At 43.3% G+C, this 24,197-nt stretch overlaps 1 protein-coding gene across 2 annotated transcripts in view; it reads right to left on the reverse strand.

Annotated features, from left to right (window-relative positions):
- Window positions 1-24,197, reverse strand: part of NAV2 (neuron navigator 2) — a 370,655-nt gene that overhangs the window by 235,779 nt on the left and 110,679 nt on the right. The window lies entirely within an intron of this gene.

The raw sequence follows: 24,197 nt of genomic DNA on the forward strand, positions 1-24,197 counted from the left end.
GGCAGGGCAGGCACCAGGCGGTGCCCAGGCAGGGATGGGGCTGAGCTCTGCTGCTCTGAGCTGCTCTTTCTGCTGGGAAAGGGGGAAGAGCACTACGGGAACCTGGATGGAGCAGGGAGCTGGCCCAGAGGCAGAGCCCAGCTGGATTCCTGCCCCACAGGGGCCAGGGCAGCACCAGCCTGGCACCGGGCTCCTCCCGATGCCCTCAGCAGGCAGGAAACCAAAACAGGGGCAGCAGGCTCATTGCATGCATCTCAACAACCTGCACTCCACAACACACTCGCTAAATATTTTATCGCTTCTGATTAATTGATGATTTTAAATTTTTAAATATACTCCTGCTTAGTTCTAAGTTCTTGGCAAGAAACAAAGGACTGCCATAGTTTAGTAACCTGCACTCTGTGAATGCTGTACCCACCCTCTCCTTATAATCAAGGCCATGATCTTCCAAACCACAGGAGCAGTTTCAATAAATTGATTTTTTTTTTGTTTAAATATTCTAAAAGATACCTGGCATTTCTGAGCCATAATCTGCCCAAGATTTCTATGCATGTTACAAACATGAAGAAAAGTCTGCAATATCTACTACATGCAGCAGCTTGGGGCTCTTTCACTCCACAGCACAGGGAAGGTAAGATACAAAAAAAACACAGCTTGTACATCCTTAGCCTGCACAATTAATGAGCTGAGAGTAAAGCTCCTCTTAATCCCCAGTCTCGTATCTGATTGAAGTACACTGGGGACAACTCTTTCTTTTTTAAACTTGTTGGTACATACAGCTAAAATGTATCATTTTTTGTAAAAAAGAACAAAACCAGCCAAACAAAACCCCATAGAGTAGCAAATGGGATCCAGTCTCCTTCTGTTTACCACCTTACTGCGTTCCAGAAGGACTGAAAGAGAATTAATTTATTCTGTGGTTTGGGGGGAATTGGAGTTGGCTGCTGGTCCATAACCATATTTATGTCGACAGCTTTTGGGAACTCAATTCATTCTTGAACATCATCTTTATGCAGGGGTTTGTCTGCCTGCTTTTGCTGAGACAGTTTCTTCATAGAAAACACTCTCACAGTACAATCCACGTGATCACAGCCTCATCTGTACATACTGAGATGGCTTTGGTTGGTCCTTTTATCCATATCCCTGGAGACCAGGTAGGGTTTGTACACCTGGTAAGAGATACCATCAGCCACAATCAGCATGCAATACGGGCAGACACAAGCAAAAAGGGATGGAAAAGCAAAGCACACGTTCCTGTTTTACAGACTAGGAATGGAGACACAGAGGAACAGAGATGTGCAGAACATCCCTGTGAAACCCTCTCACCTCGGACCCAGCCACTGCTGCTGGTGTTTGCCACACAGCAAGCGTGACCCAAAGCAGCCCCCACAAGCACTGACACTTTCCATGCCCTGCACTGTAACGTGCAGGTACTTACACTCGAGCTCTCCCATTTTTGCTGTGTCTCTAATGAGAGGGTGGCTGGCACCATCCCACACGGTGTGCTGAGCCAGAGCATCCCTGCACTCCCTCCTCACACTGCCAGGAGCAGCCAGGCTGGTGTGGAGTGGCCCCCGGGTTCCAGCCACTCTGATCCACCCTGCACGAATACAGAAACATCCTGTGACTGAGAAATTCAAGCTGACAGTCGGTCGGACTCCTCCTGTACTCATCTGCACGAGCTTTCACATCCAATACTACTTCAAATGCAGAAATATAACTACAGGGCTCCTCACTTTCATTTGGAAAACAAAGCTGCAGCTCTGGACCCCCGCTCTTTATTTTGAGGCTGGGTTTGGCAGAGGGGTTTCTGTTGATGTTCTTACTCACAGCCTCAGCAGTGCACTCCTGATTTACTGCTCCAGATAGAGCAGCACAGGCTAAGCAGGTGATGTCCTTCCTGCAGAACATGCTGCAGGGATGGAGAACAGCGATTCCATCTCTCTGAGTTTATGGCTGAAGCATTTTGGACACAACTCCTCATGTCCCTGAGGGCAGATAGAAATTAAACCCCCTTCACTGGGTAAAGGTGCTGTTACCCCACTACTACCACCATGCTCGTATTTCACTACTAATTGATGCTTGGAGCAGCAATAACGAGCTCTGAAATTAGCTGGTTCACCTATCCTTGGCCAGGACAAGCTGGAGCAAGATCACTAAATGGGAAGATGCATGAGGGGCACAAGAACCAAGGAACAGAGCAACGTGCCCAAGAAAAAGCATCTCTGCAGTCTCCTCCCCTGATGCAGGAGCACTCAGCTACTCAGCAGAGCGCTCACACCACAGTGAAGTACACAGAGATAAGAAGCTCCCATCAAGTGATACCATGATCCCTGGGCAGGCTGCCCTGCTGAGATGCAGGGACAGAGATCCAGCTGCTAGGAAACCAGCTCCATTTGCTGCACGCTCCAGCTAAAGGAGATAGGAAACAGAAACATATGCTCCATCAAAACCAGAGTCACAGCAGGACTCAGAAGTAACCAAGCCATATGGTAAATGCTTTTAAATATAAAGTGAAGGGCATTCTATTAATGGTGATGTAATGCTGTAATCTCTGGTTTATACCCTTATTGATCTCGGATGCTTGCAAAAATAATTGAAGCAACACTGAATACATTTCCAATTCTGTTGCTCATTCAGATCTGTTTCATGGTTCTTTCTAGGCAGCTACAATTTCTATGCATATATTTCTTATCAGATGTATGCTATTCCCACTTGCTCATTAATTATATGCATTAACTCCTTAATGACTTGCAGCTTGAAATCCTCAAGCCCTGTTTGCCCTATTTTTAGTTTTGACTGGCACAGTCAGAGAAAGAAGTTGCAAAGTAATGGCATTAATAAAGATTTATGAAATCTGCACATTAAATTATTTAAGTCTTCACCAAATGAAGCTTTTTTTTACTGGACTGTGAAACATATGTAAAGTCTTAGCACATTCTAGAAATACATACAGCAGCACAATTATTCTGTAGATATTAATTGACTGAGTAGAGCCACCTTAACTTTGATAACAGAATTACAGTATGGTTTGGGTTGGAAGGCACCTTAACACAGATCCTCTGGCAGCTCATATTTATATCAAAATTATTTAATCAATATTTAGCAGCTAAAGCAGCCACTGTCACAAAAACATGTAAAAATTGATTTGTACAACCTGCAAGGATGATGCAGGACCTGAAATAATGCCAGGGAAAAAAGAAATCTTACATCCTAAAACCAGCTTAGGGCAAGAACGGTTTTCCTTTGTGGCAGCAAAGAGGAGAAATGATTTCTTGATTTGCCAACATAATGCTCCTGTAGGAATGAAGCTGCAAGCTGGCCTAAAGGCAAAAGTCAGCACGAGTTCATGCACCATTGTTTGCAGAGCAGACCTCCTTGCACAGCAAAACTGCTGCTTCAAATCCACAAATGGCAGCCAGACACATGCTAACACAGCACTTTTATGACACAGGAATACATTAACATTTATCAAACCAAACCACAATTAACTGGGTGCCATCAGAAAAATAAAGTTTTCCTGCCTGCAGTGGAACAAGAAAAGCTCTCCTGTGGATTTGTGCCCTGCACCCATACACACACCCCTCCATCCATCATTATCAGTCCCTGCTCTTTGTCCTCCTCAGGGACATTCCCAGTAATCACTCCCACCACCTCAGCCCCCATTTCCCACAAACCCTTCAAGACTTAAACCACTTCTCTACCACCGTATTGCTCCTGTTGAGACCCCTCTCCCTGGCAGTATCTTTATTTCCCTTAAACTACCCAGCATTTCTTCCACATGCTCTTGAACAGCCTCCAGGGTGCTCTTCACAGCCTGAGGTTGCATTTCTCTCATGGAGAAGATGATTTTGAACACCTTCCCTCCAGCAGCCAGTGACCTTCGTTAGCCTCACTGAGCCAGATTGGATACATCTGCTCTGCCTTCAGGTGGGTTTGAAACTGGGAAACAGGGTCTAAAGGTGCTGGAAGAAGGCAGAGGAGGAAAGATGAACTAGCAGAAAAAAGGAGAAACAGAATTACCCTAAACAAATTTAAGCTCCCTATGAAAGTAGCTTAAATACACAAAAGAAGGCGAGGAGCAGGTGAATCAGTAACACAGCACTTCCAGTAAAACAAAAGCACATCAGGAGCAGGGAGGCTCCCTGAGCATAAGGCTCAGAAGAACTGAGACGGTCCCAGAAAGCAGATTTTCTGAGGTTTCACACACATTGCCCTGAAGAGTGTGACTCCTACCCAGTTCCACTGGATTTAGCAATGTGCTGCAGTACTTCATGCACATGAGAGCCAGAGTATTTGCAATGACTAACCTTGCCGGTTTTGTCTGCTTTTACTCTAAAATATTCAGCTTGTTCAGCAACTTTTTTTTGTTCTGAAGCAATATGCTGTGCCTGTCTTGAAGATTTTTATCATCTTTCAGCTCAGCTCCTCATCAGCTGAGGAGGATTTTTACTGGAGGAGATGGCTTGTGACATCCCACAAACCGGCAATCCCATACGTGTATCTGTCAAGGTGCAGCTTGACAAAGTCCAGCTCTGATCCTGTTTCATCTCACAAAATGGACCTGACAAGAAGAGAAGGGCAAGAGGAGGTTTCTATCCTTTGGCTACTGGCAACCAAAATCCAAAGGCTTATCTGGGGCTTATCAGCCTCCTGACTCTGCACTGGCCACAGATGCAAAGGCCCTGCTGGAGTCACCCCCAGAAACAATTCACCCTCTGCTGGCACTGAAAACAAACCCAGGACAACAATGGGGACAGCTTTGGGTGTTCATAGCAGGACAGGAAAGGGAAGTGAAGTCCAAAAATTAAATGGAGTTTCTACTGGAGTGAAACCACTTTCCTCAAGCATTTCACTGCAAAGCACAGACCTTCACACTTTGAACTCCAACACAGAAAACCACAGCAGCAATTCTTCCCTGTGGACGGCAGAAAGCCATTGCTGGTGGTTGTCTGGGATTAGAGCTGGGGTCTTAGATATCTCTCTTAAAACTACCTACTTATGGTCCAGATTTACATCTAACGGTCTTCAGCAGCAAACTTTTCTGTAAGGTTCAAAAATCATGCATTAAAACACAATAAACTTACTACTTTAAATGTATTCCCAATTGCATCAACTGACTGTTTACTTTCCCCGTCTTAGTTCCCCAGAATGGGCTTAAAACAAGAAGGATCTACCCAGGTTAAAAAGCTCCCACCTTATTGATAAGGGGCCCCCAGCATAAGAAGCCAGGGAGCTCTTGGAGGCCACAAAGATGATGAGAGGGCTGGAGCCTGAGAGAGCTGGGCTGCTCCATCTGGGGAAGGGTCTGGGGAGACTTCAGAGACCCTTGCAGTACTTAGAGGGGTCACAAGAGAGCCAGAGAGGGGCTCTGGGCAAGGGCATGCACACAACAAGGGGGAATGGCTTCAAACTGACAGAAGGCCAGTTTAGATTAGATAGTAAGAAGAAATTCCTCCCTGTGAGGTAAGTGAGGCCCTGGCAGCCCCTTGCCCAGACAGCTGGAAGTGCTCAAGGCCAGGCTGGCCAGGCTCCTAGGGAAGGAGTCCCTGCTCGTGGCAGGGAGCGTGGAACTGGATGATCTTTATCTTTCAACCCAAACCATCCTGGGATTCTGGGATTCCACGTAATTCAGGAATTTGCGAGACATGCTCGACCTTTAGGATGCACTGAACTCGGCTGTGAGCCTGCAGACCACGCACACCCCTCTGCAGCACCCTGAATTCCCCAGCAGCAGCAGATTTTACCAGGCTGACTGGATTAAGTACAGTTCAATTGATTCTTACTCTTGTTAGCTCAATACTTCCACAGGTTTATATGATGGGGGAGAGGGCAAAAACAGGAATTATGGAGAAAGAAGAGAAAGACTTTCCATTTATTGGATTGTTAGCTTACTGTGCAGATAAAATATGCACATTCTGTATTAGGCCTTTGTTGGCATGCATGGAGCACAAAGAACTAAAAAAGCACTAATTACCAGGAGCTAAGATTAGTCTCTCCTGGCCTGTGGTAAATACGAAGATGAGTTTTAATAGCAGAGCAAGGAGATTAAGCAACATGAATTCTGACAAGAGCCATAAGAAAAAGGCGAGTAAATTACCCCTTGTGATCCAGAAATACACAATGAAGAATTCATTATGGCTTCCCCATGAAAAAACCACAGCTTCTTTCTTCATAAAAATTCAGCCTGGGACAAAGATGCACTTATCACATCTACTCTGCATTTGCAAAGAAACTGCACGCTGATCTCCAAAACCCCCGAGTCCTGTGAACTTGTGATCAGGACGGACATTTGTTAAGCGTCAGCACTGCTGCTGAATCAATACCCTCGTGGTGTATTTCTCCTTTCAGCGCCCCAGTTCCACTGACACTGGCTGCTGTGTCACTGCACAAAAATGCCACACAAGAGGAAAGCCCGTGGCCCACCTCTGAACATTTCCCTTCTAAACACTTATTGTTTGAAACGAAAGACCTCCATCAGGCAGAGCTAAGAACAACCATCAATGTGCAAAGGTCTGGGCACAATAGAAAAAGGCACATTTGTTATGTGGCTCTGCCACAGCTCTGGTGTAAGGAATAGGCATACACAAATATATATATAAAATAATTTAGACCCTTAAGAACATCTTGCTTCTAAAAACTGCCATGGATGACGAGGTTCAGCAGTTTTGGAGAGTCTGAGCTGTGCTGGCCTACAAGCAGATGGAAGCAGAGCTGGAAGCAGGCTCAGCAGGCCAGGAGGGAGGGAGAAGCAATGAAGCAGGTTGCAGAAGGAGAATATTCTAATTTTCCAGCAGCGGAAACAGTTTTTAGCATCTTCGCAGATGTTGGCCAATTTACATAGCTCAGGAGAAATACAAGTCAGAAAATAATCTGGAGCCTTTGGAACAGCATTCAGCTCTTGTGTATGGTGCTCATTTCCCTTTGAGTCTGTTCAGTAAAGTTAACAAAGCACTAACAAAGCTGCTTTCCTTTGCCTTTTTGTTTATTGCAGGAATTGCTGGAGTTCAGTAAAATGTGAGCTTCCTTTAACTTAGATTTTGCTTGGTTTATGTGGTAGATGCACTGGCAGGTTTAAGAGAGAATGGGATCCTACTGCAAATTTTTTGTTGGCAAAAATAACTTCTCATAGAGCTCAACAGGGACATAATGGCTAAAGCTGGCAAAAATATTAAATAAAATAAAATAGATTCAGAATGTGTGAGGAGGACGTGGGCAAGGATGCTGGATAGGGCAGGCAGGCAGGAGAAAAGGCCAAGTCCCACTTCCCTAGATTAGAATGGATGACTTTGGAGGGGATGCAAGGTTATAATGAGGAAAGCTGAAGGAGATACACCAAACACACACATAACTGATGGCTGCAACTCAAGGTGATACAGACAAATGTCTTCTAATTCATGCTTATTAACAGGCTAAAGTAATTTGTCTCAAAAAATTCTGTCAATTGGACAGATGTTTTTTTAAAATGGGCCATCATTAACACAGAAGCATATTCAGTATTATTCTCCAAGCATTCAGTGGGGAAGATTTCTTTCATGTGGCTACAAGAAATGAAGGGGATTCAGAATTTTTGCAATCTTTCTGTGGCTTTGCTACCAACTTACAGTGTAAGGCAACAGAAGTTAAATCTTTTCACTCCAGAGCCCCAAAGCAGTTTTCTTGTCTAAGTTAATTTAAAATCCCTGCTGGCTTTGCTGCATTTTCGTTCCCACCAACATGATGTTCCTCCTAGACAGAAAAGCAAAATGCAGCTACTCAAGGCAGAACACTGAGCAACAAGGGAAGATTCAGCCTGAACCTCACCAAAATGTCCATGCCCTCACTAACATTTAAAGCATACACAAAAGGCAATAAACACCTAGTTCAAAAATACTAAAAACCCCGAAATACCAGTCAGCTCCACACAGCCAGCAGGCCAAAAGACAAACTGGCATGGAATGGAAGAAAATCAGTTTGGGATAAGACTGTGTCTTTCTCATAGGAAATATAATTTAAAATATATATATATATATATATTTAAATCAACCGAAACAACTTTTCTCTTCTTTTCAAATATATACTAATGATGCTTTGCTATGTTTTTCCTCCTTAAATAGCATGTCCTTTGCATGCACTCACTGTATTGATTTCCTGCAAGCCACCTCCTTCCTACAGTACATTCCTGCTTTCACTCCTCTCCCCCACATGAAATCTCTGCAAAGACTCGTCACCTGGACGATTCTGAACCTCACAGACTAGAGACACAACTACCTTGGCACAGCTGTCCACTGTGCCTGCCGGACAAGAGGATGCCCATCAGGAATTTGCCAGGCTCAGAATTTCCCCTTCCTCAGCTGCCTTGCAGGTATTTCCGATCAGAATGAAACCACCGAGTTCAAAGCTCTGTGTTAAGAGGCTTTCTGAGGGTTTGCTGAGGTGTGTTTGACACTCACAGGTAACTGTGTGACCTGGCTCCACCTCTGCCCCTCTCCCCAGCCACAACTTTCCACAGCACAGGAGCTGCATTCATTTCCGTACATTAACCAGCACCCTCTGGCCAGCGTTCTGCCCCCATGAAAATTGATTTATTAAAGCTCACCACCAGCAATTCAGTAAAAGAAAGATGTATTTGGGGCACAAAGAGGAGAAGCAAATAAGAGCAGAATAATTCTTCTGCCTCTTCATCACACCTTTCAGAAAAACCCCAGAGCATTCATCACACACAGGACGTGTCCTTCCAGTAACAGCATATTCCTCATACATATGCACACTTATTCCAGACTATAGTTAATTACTTCCCCAGTAAAACTATTGCTGTGCAAATTTAAATAATGTTCATAGCTTAGTGAAATGAAACACATGCATGAAGAATAACTGTATTCTCAAACAAACAGACCAGATGCTAATATTTCTCATTTGTTATGGAGAAGATGGAAAACGCATTGCAAAAAAAAAGAAAAAAAAAAACAAAATAGAGAAAGTGACAGCATTTCTAGATCTCCAAGCCTGAGCAGATGCAGGAAGCCCTGAAACACAACTGGGAGGTATCAGACCACTTTCTTATGATGTATTGAAGGTGATGCCTACACTGCAGTTCATAAAAACAAATTAAACCCAGCCCATTAACTCTTCACTCCTGCAAGTCCCACTGCAAACGCAAATCTGGACAAAGTGGAAGGGAAGCACTTTGTGTGAATCTCAAATTATGTCAGACACTTTTTCCTACAAGTCTCCTTCATCCAGGTGCTCACAATTTCACTGCAGTAAGCACAGCCCACGCTAGAAAGCAGCGATGGTGTTAAATACATGTTCTTGCAGCAACTGCAATAAGGGCTTTAATCACAGAATTCTTCAAGTGATTTATGATTCATTTCTGCATCTCAATCTAAGCACTGAAAAGCTTCAGCCCTCATTTTTCTCAACAAATGTGCAATTTGATGCATACATGAATATTCAGCTGATGAAGTGAACAAAAGCATCTTAGAGAGCACCAGCCTGCAAATGCAGCTCCATTCTGGGAGCCAGGGAGAGGCAGAGAATGACTTTCTCAGTCTGCCATCACTGGGGAGCATGGGCAAGGCTGGAGGTGACACAAGAGCCCTGCCAGGGCCAGCCCAGGGCACAGATAATGCCCCACACACCCAAATTCCACCGCATTAAAAATGGCATCAAATCCCTGTGCCAGCCCCACTCACAGCCCGTGGTTAACCCAGGACTCCTGATGAAAATGTGCATTTTTAGTTAACATCCAGTGACCAGGCAGAAGCAACAACCATCCTGACTTACCCCTGCAAAGCAGGGAGCACTAATGCCACCTCACACATGCTGATGGCAAAAGGACAAATTTAAGCAGGAAAGGCTGTACAAGTATGTCCAAATACAACTCCATATATACTTTCCAATTCCTCCTGAGATGCACAAAAATGGTTTTTAAACAAAAGCCTGACCAGAGACACTGAAATTCTGCATGATGCACAGTTCTACACAATATTTTACACCCAAGAAGCACCTGGCAGACACACAGTGCAGTGCAGGAAAAAGTAGGAAGCAGGCTTTAATTAAAAGGTTTGAGATAAAATTACTCCAGCTGTTGAAACACGGTTTAATTTTATTTCTGTCATGCTGCACTGGATTAAGTAGCTTGGAAGTGCTCACATTACAAGGTTAAAATGCAAACAGCTTGGTCAGGACAGAGAATCTTTGAAGGTGTCAGCCACAAAATTGGGAATAATTTTGTCCTATCAACTTTTCTCCATGTTGTGTCCTTGAGGAATCCCCCAGAACAACACGCACCAATGGGCAAAGCAGGATCACTTTGCTTCATGCTGAAAACCAACAGTCTTCTGAATTCTAAGAGCACCACATGTACCTCAGGAGACAACATAATTGATGGGGTTTGGCTGTCCTTCCACCTGACAAACCTTGGCAGTGCAGCTCCAGGCCACACTCTCTGTCATTGGGACTTCCAAAAGCACCTCAGAGTAGACACAGATAAAAATCCTCCAATACTGTCAGACATTGCAGCAATGCTTTTAGATATGTGTGTAAGGATGTATATGGATTTATAAGGACACATAAGGATGTATCCTTATATATGTATATAAGGATGCACGTACTGCATCCTTAAACATCTCCCATTGGCCAAAATGGAGAGTTTGAGAAAACAGGATTACATTGTATTAGGCTGGTCCAAGACAACCTGCATTACTGTAATGTGGATCTTGTAACAGTTTTGGAATGACCCAGCAATTATTAACAACATTCTTTAATTCTCTATTAACATTCTCCAGATGGCCTAAAAGCCTATTTTTAGAAGCATGAAGGCAGATTTTATTTATTTGAACTCGCTGCTTCTAGATCTACCTTACTCATTCACCACAAATGAAGAAATCTTTGCTAAGGGACGATATGGACATTAAAAAAAAAAAAAAAAGGAAACAAATCAAGCCTGCTCTAAATCCTTGCAGTTATTTAGCTGCCTCACTCTCCATGAGTTCCTTAAATGCTGTAATCACCACTGACCTTCCCTGTCATTTAAGGCTCTTAAACGAGCAGGGAAGGTCAGAGCCAGTAAATTGCAGCACCCTTGACTGAAGCACATTGATCAAGGCCAGTTCAGGGCTTGCTTAGTTTAGCAGATAAAGTGTGGCAGTCAGCACTTCTAAATAAATTATTCCATTTCCAGATAGTGATGTATGATTTTCATAAACATGATGACTCAGCATCTGAAAGAGAGGAAAACAAAGGAAAATCTCAGGAGTTTTATGGGGTGTTATGCCAAAGCATAATTTAGCCTGTCTTTTTATTAGATTAATAATTCCCTAAAGAATAGGATACAAAAATGCCTTGAAACAGCACCAGTAACAATCAGAATGGTTTGGCACAGACCAAAGATACAAGCTGCATGAAAGCACAAGAGACTGAAGTTTGAAGCACTGCTGGGAAAACACAAATGCTCTGTTCAAGTATTTGATGTGATGCTATGTTTAGAAACTATTACAAGATGAAGATCTGAAAAAGGCATTTGAAAACTCACTTTATTTACAAGTAGCAATTTGCTCTTCTTTTGAATAGATGAGCTTCAAGATCAGGTGAATTATGAAAAACAATATTGTGGTTTGTAGTTTTATGAGGTATGTTTTTGTTGGTGTTTCCAGTAAACGTATCTCCTGTTACCTGTCACTGTGTGATAGCACACTCTGCTCTCTGTTATGACAGCCTGACCCCAAGGGATGTCTACCTAAAATTCAACCTTTAAAAAAAAATACATAAAAAACAAAACTTGCTGTATCTTTTGAAAACAGCTGTGTTAGCAGTGACAACCATTCCTGGCTGGGATCAATTTTCTCTACACAGTTTAACAGCTCCTGCCTGGAATTTTTGCTTGAACCAAAGACAAAAAAGGAGGTTTACCTGCCAGGTTTAGCTGCTGTGCTAGCAAAGCCCCAAACATCAAAGTCCAACAGGGTTCATAAATGGGATTAAAGTCAACCAAAGACATGGCTGCAGCCACCCATAGCTGGAGCCACCCGTAGCAGGCACCAGAAATGAGTGTGAAGGCTTCAAAAGCAGCCAAGAAGAAACTGTTGCCTCATTTGGCACCAGAAAACCCAAAGATGAGGCGAACCCAGAGAGAACTGGGCTTGCATTGCCCTGCTGCCCACAGGAGGGCTTGTTCTGATGGGCATTCCCACCACTCCTGCATCCCCTCAGATCCTCCTATCTCCGCAGCCACAATCCAGAGCACGTTGGGGCAGGATGTCCCAGCACCCCTCCGCTGAAGGAAGATGCTGTGCTGGGCAAGGCACACTCGTAAGACTTGACTGATTTTCCCATCAGAGGCACCAATTACGGCATCAGGCACCACAGCCTAACAGGAGGAACAGAAACCAGCTAAGGAAATCAGCTGAGAATTTATTTGCTGAGAATTTAATCTGATAAAAGCCAAAGTACTTTACTCCTTTGTGTCAAACTACTGAAGTTATAGATGAGAAATGTTATTTAAGAACATGGTATACGGAGGTGCCTTGCCCTGACTGCATGCTGCTCATACAGAGATGAATTCAGCAAAAATTGTTTCTTGATTGCTCCGTAAAACCTTAACATCTCTTAATTTTTGTGGCAACTGCTGCCATTTACTCTGCAAAGTCCTGTCCCTTTCTGTGTGTTTGACTTGATCATCTAAAAGAAACTGCAACTTTTACACTCAGGTGAAGGGCAATAATGCAGAGAGAGAATTTAATTATTTAATGTGTTTCATATTGAACTGGGGACACTCACACTGATCCTCCTATGCCTAGTGCTGTATTTATTCCTTCCCACCATTTGATAAATGGTTTCATTTATCAAAATTTCCAAAGCTTACTGCACTTGCAGTAATACATAACCAATAACAGAAGGTTAACTTTAGGAAAAGAATAAGAAAAAGTACATCTTGCCTAGGGCCAGATAAGTTTCACACCAACACTGTGCAACACCACCAAGTCTGAAGAAGAGTGTGTTCCACTGATGCCTCAGGTTTTAGCTTTTATATTTTTTAGATTCTGTGCTGCTTTAGTGTGTGGGTCTGGGCCTCACACTATGGGACGGTGAGCTCTGTGCACAGAGCAGGGAGAGGAAACAGTTCCTGCTCCAGCTGGGCACCAAGGAAAATGATCCAAATCTCAGCCCCAAGAGCACAAACAGCAGCAAAATGGAGAGAGAAAAACAAGCAGGATGGGACTGCACGGGCTGGAGCTGTAACTGGACAATGAACTGCAAGATGCAAATGGAGCAGAACTGATCACAGTGACAGACCCCATGACCTGTGGTCCATTTTTCTGTGACCATTTTGGGTTCACCTGGGGTGGGCTCTTGTGCTTATCTATTAGAGCCTCCTAATCAATCCCAGCGTTATTCCTTAGTTCTGTGCAGCCCTGCTCTCAGCCAGCCTGCACAGGGCACCCCACGCTCTCTGGGCCTCACTCCACCCGCTCTTCTGGAACACAGAGGCCTCAAGAAATGCTGCCAGGCCTTACCTGTGTGCCAGGCAGGAAGGGCAAACCCTGCCCCTGCACTGCCAGGTGGGCACTCCTGCGATGGCCAGGGGTGCCCACAGGGACAAAGGGAGCACTGTCCTCCCTCTGAGGAAGAGAGGGGACCACGATTCAGGAATGCGCTTTGGCACAGGCCCACTTTTAACTAAATCCTCAAACACCAATTCAGTCAAGAGGAAGCAAAAGGTGCAGATGTGCTTCACCAAGCATGGGTAATATTTCCTTTCCAAAGGTCAAGTTTGGACCTTTTCATGCTTTTTAGCTCCACTGATACCAAATGTTTTTTTCAGGCAATTGCACTTAATAATTTCATACAGTGAAGGGCTGGATTACAAACTTGGCATTTCTGCCAACTTCTGCAAGGTGCCCTTGCTCTTGTAACTGCAGATGTCATATTTCAGATACAGTAAAGAGGAAAAAATAGTGCTAATAATTAAGAAAAATATCACTAAACCATTACATTTGAAGATTCACTGTCATTTGACAGGACATTTTTCAGCAGATTATTAAAATCTAAGGGATTTACCAGACACTTGAGGTGAAGACTTTTTCTCACACCAAGTCTTAGGAATGGGAAGAAACCTAAAAATCACACCCAGAAATTTACAAAATAGTGAAATTTTGGTTGCAGTATTTGATAGTGAGGTTTGCTTTTTATAAAAATCCATTTAATTCAAATCCAGAGGCAAACCATCAACGTTGAAGTTTCTCAATGCCAGGGTTCTTCAGACACAAGTTTTGATCACTGTCTTTTGTCAGACATGGAACTTACACACTAAAAGATGACAATTTTCAAGAAAATCTGACCAGACATTAAGCACCCTAAATGGATTTTGCCTACAAGTCATAATTTAGAAAAAATAGATCAAATATGACAAGCAGTAAAAACTCTGTTTAAAACTATCCAGGTCTCTTCAACTCATAGAGAAAAACACAATGTAGTTTTCCACTTGGAGAGGTCAAAGCTTCACTCATCCTCATGACTGTCACTGTTCTGAAGACTAAATATAAGAGCTGCTACAGCTTCCCACCTAGCAAATGATGGGCTTCAGATCATCTCCACCCCTTAAAAAAAGTTCTGATTTACCAAAAGCCACAAAATAGTCCTGTTCAGAGCCAAAACCAGCTCAGCATCCCCACGAGGAGCTCGAACCTGCAGCAGCCCATCCCTTCACACAGATGACTGAGCACCAAGGAGTGGGCAGTGCAGACCGGGCGGAGCTGCCGCTCTCTCCTTATCAGCACCTTGTGCGTGGATGCCCCAGCACTGCAGATAAGCCTCGGGGAACACCAAGATAAGAAAACAGCACTCTTCCTCCCTAGAAAAACTGCTGTCATCCTGACCAGAGAACACAAAAAGTTCTCCATGTACACAAGAATATAAAATTTTAAAAGGGGTACAGAATTGAAAACTCACAAAACTCAACAAACAGATCTGGGTATTTACATCTGTATATATACACCCAGTGCATATGTATCTTGGAACAGATTTATAAATGTTTCCACTGGGTGCTGCTTGTAAAATTTCAAGGTTTGGAAAAGTGCCCTGGCTGCTACGTCACTGCCTCTGCTGCCAGGGTAAGAAGGGGGTTAATAAAATAAGCATTAGCAGGAGAGCACAGTGTGAACAACAGGTGTGGTAGAAAGAGGCTGCCCTCAGGTTTAATGCAACCTCAAAAGGAAATGAGTGGGGAAGAGGAGAAAAGAGGAAAGGAGCAGCAGGTGGCTCGAAAAATGGTGCATTCAGACTAATGACAACTTTTCACAACAAAGATACCACAACCAGAAACAGAGATGCTGAAAGCCCAACTTACATTTTACAGAACACCTGCTATGAAAGATGCTCTTCCAGCACAATTAAGATAAATTTTTAGAAGTCAATTTTTAACTAAAAGACCATAAAACTCACAAGGTCTAAAACCTGGGTAAGGCTTATTCTGCGTTTTGATTTTTGTCACATTTATCCTCACAAGTGTTTTCAAAAGTGAGCTGTGTGAGTGGCTGTGCAGATGCAGGAGGCAGCACTGGAGGTTGCCTCCATTTCAGGAAGGATTATGGCTGTGGAGGGACCAGCAGCCCCTCTTTAGCCCCCCATATAACCCCATTTGGCATTGTCTTTCCCCAAAAACATTAGAAACCACAGTTTCCAAGCTTCCAAACTTGCCAAGTTTCCACACTGTGTGCAGCGCTGCAAAGTGCTCTGCCTGTGCTGGGTGGAAGTTGCAGCAGCCCCTGATTCTCACCTGGGCAATGAAGTTAAAAAAGGCTTTAAGAAATGATTGGCAGGGGCTTATTCCTGCAAATAAGAGAAAGCTCCAGTTCCTGTCATAAGTACAGTAAAGCTTCATCTTCCATTCATCCCAAATGTGTTAAAAAACATTTTTGTCCTCAGCTACACAAGCAAATTGTGACACAGTGTATTGAGGACCAGGCAGTTATTACAAAAATGATCCTTAATTCAAATGGACAAGAGATAGAAAAGTCTTTAAAGCTTCTAAATTGTTTATGATAAATAACTATGTGCCTGTACAAGTTCATTTCATTAAAAAAAAATTGGACGAATGAGCAGAGTTGCACAAGAAAGCAAACATCATCCAACAAAGTACAGAGGCCTATCAGAAAATTTTCCTTTGCTTTTCTACACCCACTCATGTGCAATTAACTTTATTTTCTTTTTAAGTGAGGAGAAAACAGCCGCAGAGATAGCATTAATCTTTGCTTGACTAATTCCAGATCCATAGATGACCTCTGTGCACACTTGCAGTTAAAACTAGCACACCAATTGCACTGGAGAAGCATTAACACAGTAATTTTACAGAGATTTATACACCAAAGTAAAACCAGAGGAAAACCATTGGAAAAAGGACACCTATAAAACAAAGTCGCTTCACTGTGTCTGCAGTATGAGAGGATGCACACCCCCACCACAGACACGGGACATTAAAGCCTATTTCATGCAGTGACAATGTGCATTTGTGGAGCACTGTAAAGTCAGAGAGCTGATGGCTCAAATCTGGAGGAACAGGCACACCTGCACCACAGCAGTTTGCACATACATGGGTCACTGCCAGCCCTCAGTGTCCTGCAGAACATGAGAGCTCAAAGGGGCCACGTTAAACCAGCAGCTACACCTTTAATTCTGTATTCTCCCATCAGCTGGGCCAGCACCAGCATCACCCACACAACATTCCTGTTTCCTCAGCCCCTTGCTCCTGCCCTGTGGGATTTCCCCCATCACACACAGAGGCAGGTGGCAAATGAGGGTGGCTAACAGCTGAGGAAAGACCCAAACACAAAACCCAGCAATTTCTCTTAGATTACTGTTACCTTGTGCCAGTTCCTCATCCCATGTCAATGCTCAGCTGCAGATCCCCTCAATGCTGGCAGAGTGGAGGAGGCAACAGGAATGTAAACAGGCTGCCAGGGAAGGTGGGACTGCTTCTCTTGGCAACACCAGCTTACGCCAGTTAAGAGCAACTATTATTTAAGGCAATAATAATTGCAAGATAAAGTATCTTTTGAGATATGTTCGTTTGGTTTTCTACTTTCGTTTTAGCCAAAAAGAATAGAAAAGTCAAATTTTAGTAAAAAAAAAAAAAATAACCCATTGGAATCCAACAAGTTACTATAAAATCAAATGTTGCTCTTTCAGTCATCACCATCAGTGTCCCATGCAGCTTCCTTGGCAGGATACCTTCAGGAAGAACAGCCAGTCTTTCCAGGTGCTTTTTAAGCTGCAGGAGTTGCTCCAATACTGAAAGGGACCCTCCACATCACAGGAAGCACAGAGCCACAGGTCAGGGCTGTTACCTGCAACTGCAGGAAAGGACTCTTCCGGCATCAGTGGCAGGAACCAATGCCAGCCTGATCCTGGATGGGACTACAAAACAGATTAACAAGGTTCTTTATGTTCTCTGTGTCTCACGCACATTTACTCTGGGTGCTGCAACACCACATCACTGCTAACTGATAGCTGCCTACCTCCAGCAGGAACAGTTCCCTTTGGAAGTAAAGAAATTAATGTTTTCACAGGCCAAAAATTCTTACAATTCTCCTCAGGAACACAATTCTTTACAGAGTCACTTTAAAAGGCAGGCATCAGTCTGAAAAAGGATTCACTCGGCTTTCTGACACTGACATTTGCCATGCAGGAGCCATTCCCTGCAGCCACACAGACCGGAGGCGGTCATGGTGTCTCCAGCTGCCCACAGACACGGGCACACGGGCTGGCCTGCCCCAGCAGGGCACAAACTCATGCTGAGCACCACACAGGGATCTGCTTCCTCACACTGATGGAGCTGCCTGAGATGGCACTGACTGGGACGTGAAGCCACCATCTAGTCTCGATCACAATCGAGAGTGACATTGGTGACTTCAAAAAACCCCAAATTCCAGAGGACACGAATGGAACACAGGGCACCCCCAACACGGGGAATTATTGACATCTGACTCCATGAACAAGAACAGTATCCACCAAAATATTCCCACTCCCAGTTGCTTTTCTTGCAAAGTCTTCCTAGGATTCTAGCTCTCAGAGGTGACAAGTTATTTGTGCAGGGTAACAAACGTTTCTCACTAATAAAGAGGCAAATACTCATCTCTTGCAGTGACAATATTGCATACCAGTGAGCCACAGTCACAAAAAACCAAGAAGCATTTGGGTTGGGCAGACCTTGGATCTTCTGTGACCTTATCAAACTCCACCATCAGCAAATCCTTGAGAACAACACAGGTCTGACACAAGTGCACCAGCCTAAGGCCAAGAACCCAGCAGGGTTTTAGCAAAACACTTGTGTACAGCAAGGCATCAGCTCTCACATGAAATACACACCCCTGTCCCGGCAGGAGGACAGTGGGCACTCCTATAAAAATATAGGAGCAAAATGATAAAAAATTTGTGAAAAAATTACTGAATCCTTCAAGAAATTGTCTGCCTCCACAAATGCTACTACCTGCAGAGCAAACATATTTTCCATGTTTTTGTGATGCCAGTGCCTCACCCGAACATTCTGTGACTAATGGGCATCTGGAAACTCATGTGCTGTGTATCCAGAATGCACAGATACAGCACAGCACGTGGAGAGGTCTGATAACTGCAGCAACTCCAGTGTTTACCTTTCAGCTCGCTTTTAAAACCATTTCAGTCTTCCATTAGATAATTACAGGTTTCATATTCTCACTTTCAAGGTTTATTTTCAAAACACTTCTGTCACTAAAGCAATTTCTAAGTTATCTACTTGCCAAAGGCAATTTAGGGACTTTCACATGACAGCAGTGAAGCTTAGGAAGTATTCCTTTCTTGCATACAAAATAGTGGTATTTAACTACTTTTTCCTCTCAATATTGTAAAAATAAGCATGTAAATCAACTGCTATTTTAGAACTGGTGAGAAAGTGCCTTACTATTGTAACGATGTTCACCTAAAGTACACTCAAGGTAAATGAGAGATTTTGCACGTTCACTACGAGGGTGAAAACATCCATGATGCTGACAAAAGCAGATAACAAGGTGCAGTGCTATTAGAAACAACGTTTAGATTGAACAAATGTATCAGAGACACAGGACAAAATGCTGCGATTTTATTCTTGATGCCAAGATGTTTAAGGAGCAACACTGAGATATTTGGTTAGCTTTTCCCCCCTCTCATCCTTTATCATAAAATACCAGAAATTTTAAGTCCTATACTCTTTTTTTCCTAGAAACCTTAACAGAAACCCTCCCCAAAAAGCCTTGAGAGAATTGATTACAAACTGAGCTGCCTTCATAGTCATCCAACCTTTCAGTAAATTGTTCTTCAGATGCGAATATTAAATAGGAGAAAATCCCTCAATTAAAACAGATATGTAAATAAAGACCTTATCAACTCTGAGATAACTTCTGGGGTTTTTTTTTAAATAGAAGATGAATGTTACATTAGGATTCGGGTACTAACAAATAGAAAACTTGCTAAAACCCATTTTCAGATAAGGATGAGGTTGAACATTTCTTGTTAAAAGGACAGGAATATTCCAGATCAACAACTGGTTTTAAAAATAAATCCCAGGATATTTCTAAAGACATGTTTAGGTTGATCAGTTCTGTCTAACCCACGATAAATCAAATGCAGACCTGTTGGGGTCTGTGTGTTCACAGTATGTGCTCATATGGGCTCAGAATCAACAGGCTGACATCTGCTCCACCAGGGAAACACCAGAATGGGCAGCTCATGGCTTTGGTGGGGGATTTGAGCTCCACCAGGGAAACACCAGAATGGGCAGCTCATGGCTTTGGTGAGGGATTTGAACTCCACCAGGGAAACACCAGAATGGGCAGCTCATGGCTTTGGTGGGGGACTCAGAGCCAGGGAGCTTGTATGAATGTCTGAGCCCACCCCAAGAACATCACATTAGACAAGTCCAACAACCATCAGCTAAAATCCCCAGTCTGGCAGAGCAGGACAGCTCTACCTCGCAACTATTGGAAAATTTCACATTTTTGGCCTCTTTTGCATTTCTAATCTGGAAAGCAATTCTCCAAACCAGTTTAATCCAGGTGCTGGCTGCCTCTTGGGTGGGATGAAGACCAAGTACTTAGGAAAAGTGTCCGATAGACAGCTGAGAAGTCATTCCCTGCTCCACCTCCAAGTCTGAAAGAAAAGTTACTTCTGGGGAGACAATGCAGCCTGAGCAGAGAGGCAGGGGATGGAGGCTGCTCCCAACACAGGCATGGCCAGGAAAGGAGCAGAAAGCCTGAGCAGGGTCTTCTCGAGCTCTGGCCGGTCTCACTGCAGGCAGGCCCTCTGTGCACAGGTCACAGGGCAGCTGAGCACCCGTGAAAAGCAGGGAAGGTGGGAAAGCTGCTGGAACTTCCATCCGCTGGGATGGCCTGGCAGCCCCTCTGGCAGCCCTGCTGGGCAGCAATGGCCACAGCGCACACCCTCCCTAACCCTGAGCCCCAGGGGCACAGGGGTGGCACAGAAAGCTCTGCCCAGCACCAGGCTGGCACCGAGGAGCACAGACGCAGGTGAGCACTGCTGTGTGTCCCCTCCCAACCCGCGGCGCCAACCGCACCTGCAGCAGGAACCTGCTCTGCACCGCACAGCTCCAGCCGACAGCAAATGGTGAACCACATTGGCTGTACTCTTGGCTGATATCTGTTTCTCTTGGTTCAATCATTTTGTTCAATGTTTCTTTTTGTTCAGCTGTTCTTCAGTCTAAACTTTTCCACATACTACACTAAAAACAAAATCCCAATTTTGTTCTTTTTATAACGGGCATCAAACTTCTTTTTGCTGCCTTGGTTTTAAAAAGCCATGAAGTTATTAGTTTTTGAGGTGATGCAAAACCAAACATGCTGCTCTGGAAAAGCCTGTAATTAAGCAGGCTGTAATAATTTTTCACTATCTGGCTCCTTTTCAAAGCGCACGTCATTCTTTTGTTCTTCCTGCAGTATATTCTCATGGCAGCAGCAACCATGCTGATCCTAGGCATTAATTACTGTTTAGGAGAATGGAAAGGAGGAGGGCAAAGAGAATGGAGAGAGCAAAGAAAACAACACTACACATTTCCACAAAAAACCTCATGGTGATATTTGAAAAAGCAGCTTACAAACACCTACCTACACAGTGCTTGTTTGGAGATTTATCTGCTCCTTTTAAAGAACCTAACCTTGTAACGATGATCTTTAGTTGCTCAGTCTAAAGAACATATTGGCATCAAAATCTATTTTTAGTTATGAAAAAAAAAAGCCAAAAAAAGAAGAAGAAAAAATCATGGCTAAATCAATATGCATATTTATTTATGGAACCCATTTGCCTGGGTTATTTTGAAAATGCCCTAGAGAGGTCTGCTATTAATCTAAATTAAGATCTATTTCTACATGAGAGAGAATAATTAGAATTAGCCTGGGTATTAATGAGTTTCCAATGCCTCTCCAGGTGCAAGTGACAATTTTTAGACATGTAATGACAAGGTATTTAATTCACACACACAAGGGGAGCCACAGACTCCTACCATGATCTTGTAACCATGAGCTGCATGCTAGAGGTATTCACATGAAGAAGCTGGAATCTGTGGAGTTGGGGGTTTTTAAGCATATTAATAGTTCAGTAATTATTAGTGCAGAACAGTAATTACTCAATCACTCACTAAGTCTGTTTCGAAAGATCCCCACAGCAGCCAATGTTTCCTACTCTACTCCACCCTCAGAATTGCTATTTAACTTGTATTGAGCAATATCTCTTTGAGGTGAGGGTTGGAATCAGGCCTGGGAAAAAATTATTATTTGAAGAACATAAAAATTTGATGTGTTTGGCACTGAAAAGAGTACAGACTGATCCCAGGCCCCACAGGGTGGGATTTATGCTATCACTGTTTGTGTTCCATATTCAGCTGATGCTCAGAGCCACATCTGCCTGAGCCAGCTGCAGTTCAAAGCTGAGAGCCTTGGCTTACCATCTCAGGTACAATAATGTGCTGATGCTGCTATATATGTGTTCTAAATTGGATATGCCTCACACTCAACCAGCTCAGAGCAGGTGCAAAACAAGCCAAAGGTTATCTCTGAAAAATCAATACACAACTAAGTTATTTATACAGATGGCTATAAAGAAGATTTGGTGACCTTTTCAGTGGAGAAGAACTGAAATTTTAGTGACGATATGAAATTACCACGTTTGAGCACAGCCTTTAGGTCTCCAAACTATACAAAAACATAGTACAATGTTAATAAAATAAATAAATAAATAATAAAAAATAACATATGCAGTTATTATATACATGTCTCCATGCTATGGTTATGTAACTTGACTGTATTGAGAGAAACCACTGGCACAAGAAGAAACTGAGGAATCGAGAGTACCAGGAGAAAGATCTGAAGGAAATATCATCCAAAATTCTTTCCCATCTCCAGCTGCTTTTCAAGGGACAGTATAATCCAGAATCTGGATTGAAAAAGAAACACAGATGCTGCATAATGTCTGTGTATAAACACTTCAGAATTTGCTCCTGCATGCAGTATCCCAAATAGCATCCCAAGCCCCAGATACTGTACGCACACCCGTACAAAAGCACAGACGGGTGTGACCACAGGCTGCCTTTAAACTGAGCCAAACAGAAGCTCTGTGCTCTCTTGTAGAGCCTGGCTGGTTCCTGTCTCGACTTTCGCCCACCCTGGGCTTTAGCAGAAGCATGTGCGAGCTCTTGGTGCTCTTGAACTCTGACACCCCTTGGTCTTGCCAGGCTCCCTCATTTCATCCTCAGGAAATTTAATCAGGTTTGTGGATAGCACCAGAGTAACGCAGCTTGCAAGGCAGGTGACAAGGGCTGTGAATTTTTCCCTACAGTTTTTATATCTATAGATCTCAGTACTTTTCATCTGAAATAGATTCTAACACAACATCCCCACAGCATAAAGCACCACTTGATTTACAAGCTGTATTCCTGTGATGAGACATCCATCAAGGAAAAAAATGACATATTTTCTAGGATCAACAGAACAGTTAATAAGAGCATAAATTACAAAAACATTCATCTAAGCAAGCTAATCTATCATGCTAATCTTGAAGCATTAAGTGTAAAATACAACACTTAAGAGGCCAAGAATGTCAGACATGCACACTGATAATCGTTTGAACCAGTCTTGCTGTGCCAGATCCAACTCTGCCAGTTTTCCATCAACCATAAAACACAGATAGAAACTTAAATAATTATGGCATGCAGAAAACATCATATTATTTGTGTGCTGATAGAATATATATTAGCATAGGAATGGGTTTGAGGGGATAAAACTTTATGATGAAAAGAATTCAAATTCAAAACAATTCGTATCTGCTCCAGACTTCTAAATCACTTGCAGCTGGTAAACACTGTTACCAGCAGTACAAAGTTACCATAAGGCTTTGTTCTGAGGTACTAAAACCTGCTGCTGTGAGAGAACACATAACCACGGTGATCCAAGAAAACAGACTTTGGAAAACAAAGGAAAAGTCAACATTTTCTTTCACAAGGTACAAAATCCCAGAAAATATATTATGTAGCCCAACACTGTGAAAGAAACTAATTTTTTGTAAATGGTTTTTAGTTTCCAGTCTTCTTCTACAAAGGATACAACTTCTCAACCCACTTCCCCCTCGACTGGGATGGGAAACTCTGTTCGTGCCTGAGGAAACTCTAGGCCAGGGCAGTGCTCTCAGTCAGTCACAGCTCCCAGCATTTGCTGGCCATTTAGGGTGTGAGTCATACCCAGACTCTTATCAAATAGGGGTGTGAATCAGCACTTCAAGGAAAGACACAAGGAACATCATTTTAATTATTATTTACTGAAAATTACACTTTCTCATAGATAAAATGGCATGACAAAAGCCAAACAACCTCCAACAAAATGCTGTTACTGGAATATCTCTGAAGTCACTGCTGATGAGAAAAAGGTTGCTATTCCCCTAAAAGTGGAGTCACTGTCTTAGTCACCAACCTTGGGCAGACCCAAGGGGCCAGACAACTGCATTCAGGTTAAAGACCAATCCAAACCCCTTTGTGTGTTAAGATTTGATCCTGCAAGTCAAAATTTCATTTGCATTTCTTGCAGTGCAAGTTATTAACACTGGAACAGCTTATCAGGAACCTGGTAATTACTCCTCTTCTCCATGTGGCTGAAAGAAGCCTCCAAGGGCTCAGTGTGATGATTTTTATTTTTTTCATGCAGGAG

This window comes from Zonotrichia albicollis, chromosome 6, assembly GCF_047830755.1.
Source record: "Zonotrichia albicollis isolate bZonAlb1 chromosome 6, bZonAlb1.hap1, whole genome shotgun sequence".
NCBI classification, from domain to species: domain Eukaryota; kingdom Metazoa; phylum Chordata; class Aves; order Passeriformes; family Passerellidae; genus Zonotrichia; species Zonotrichia albicollis.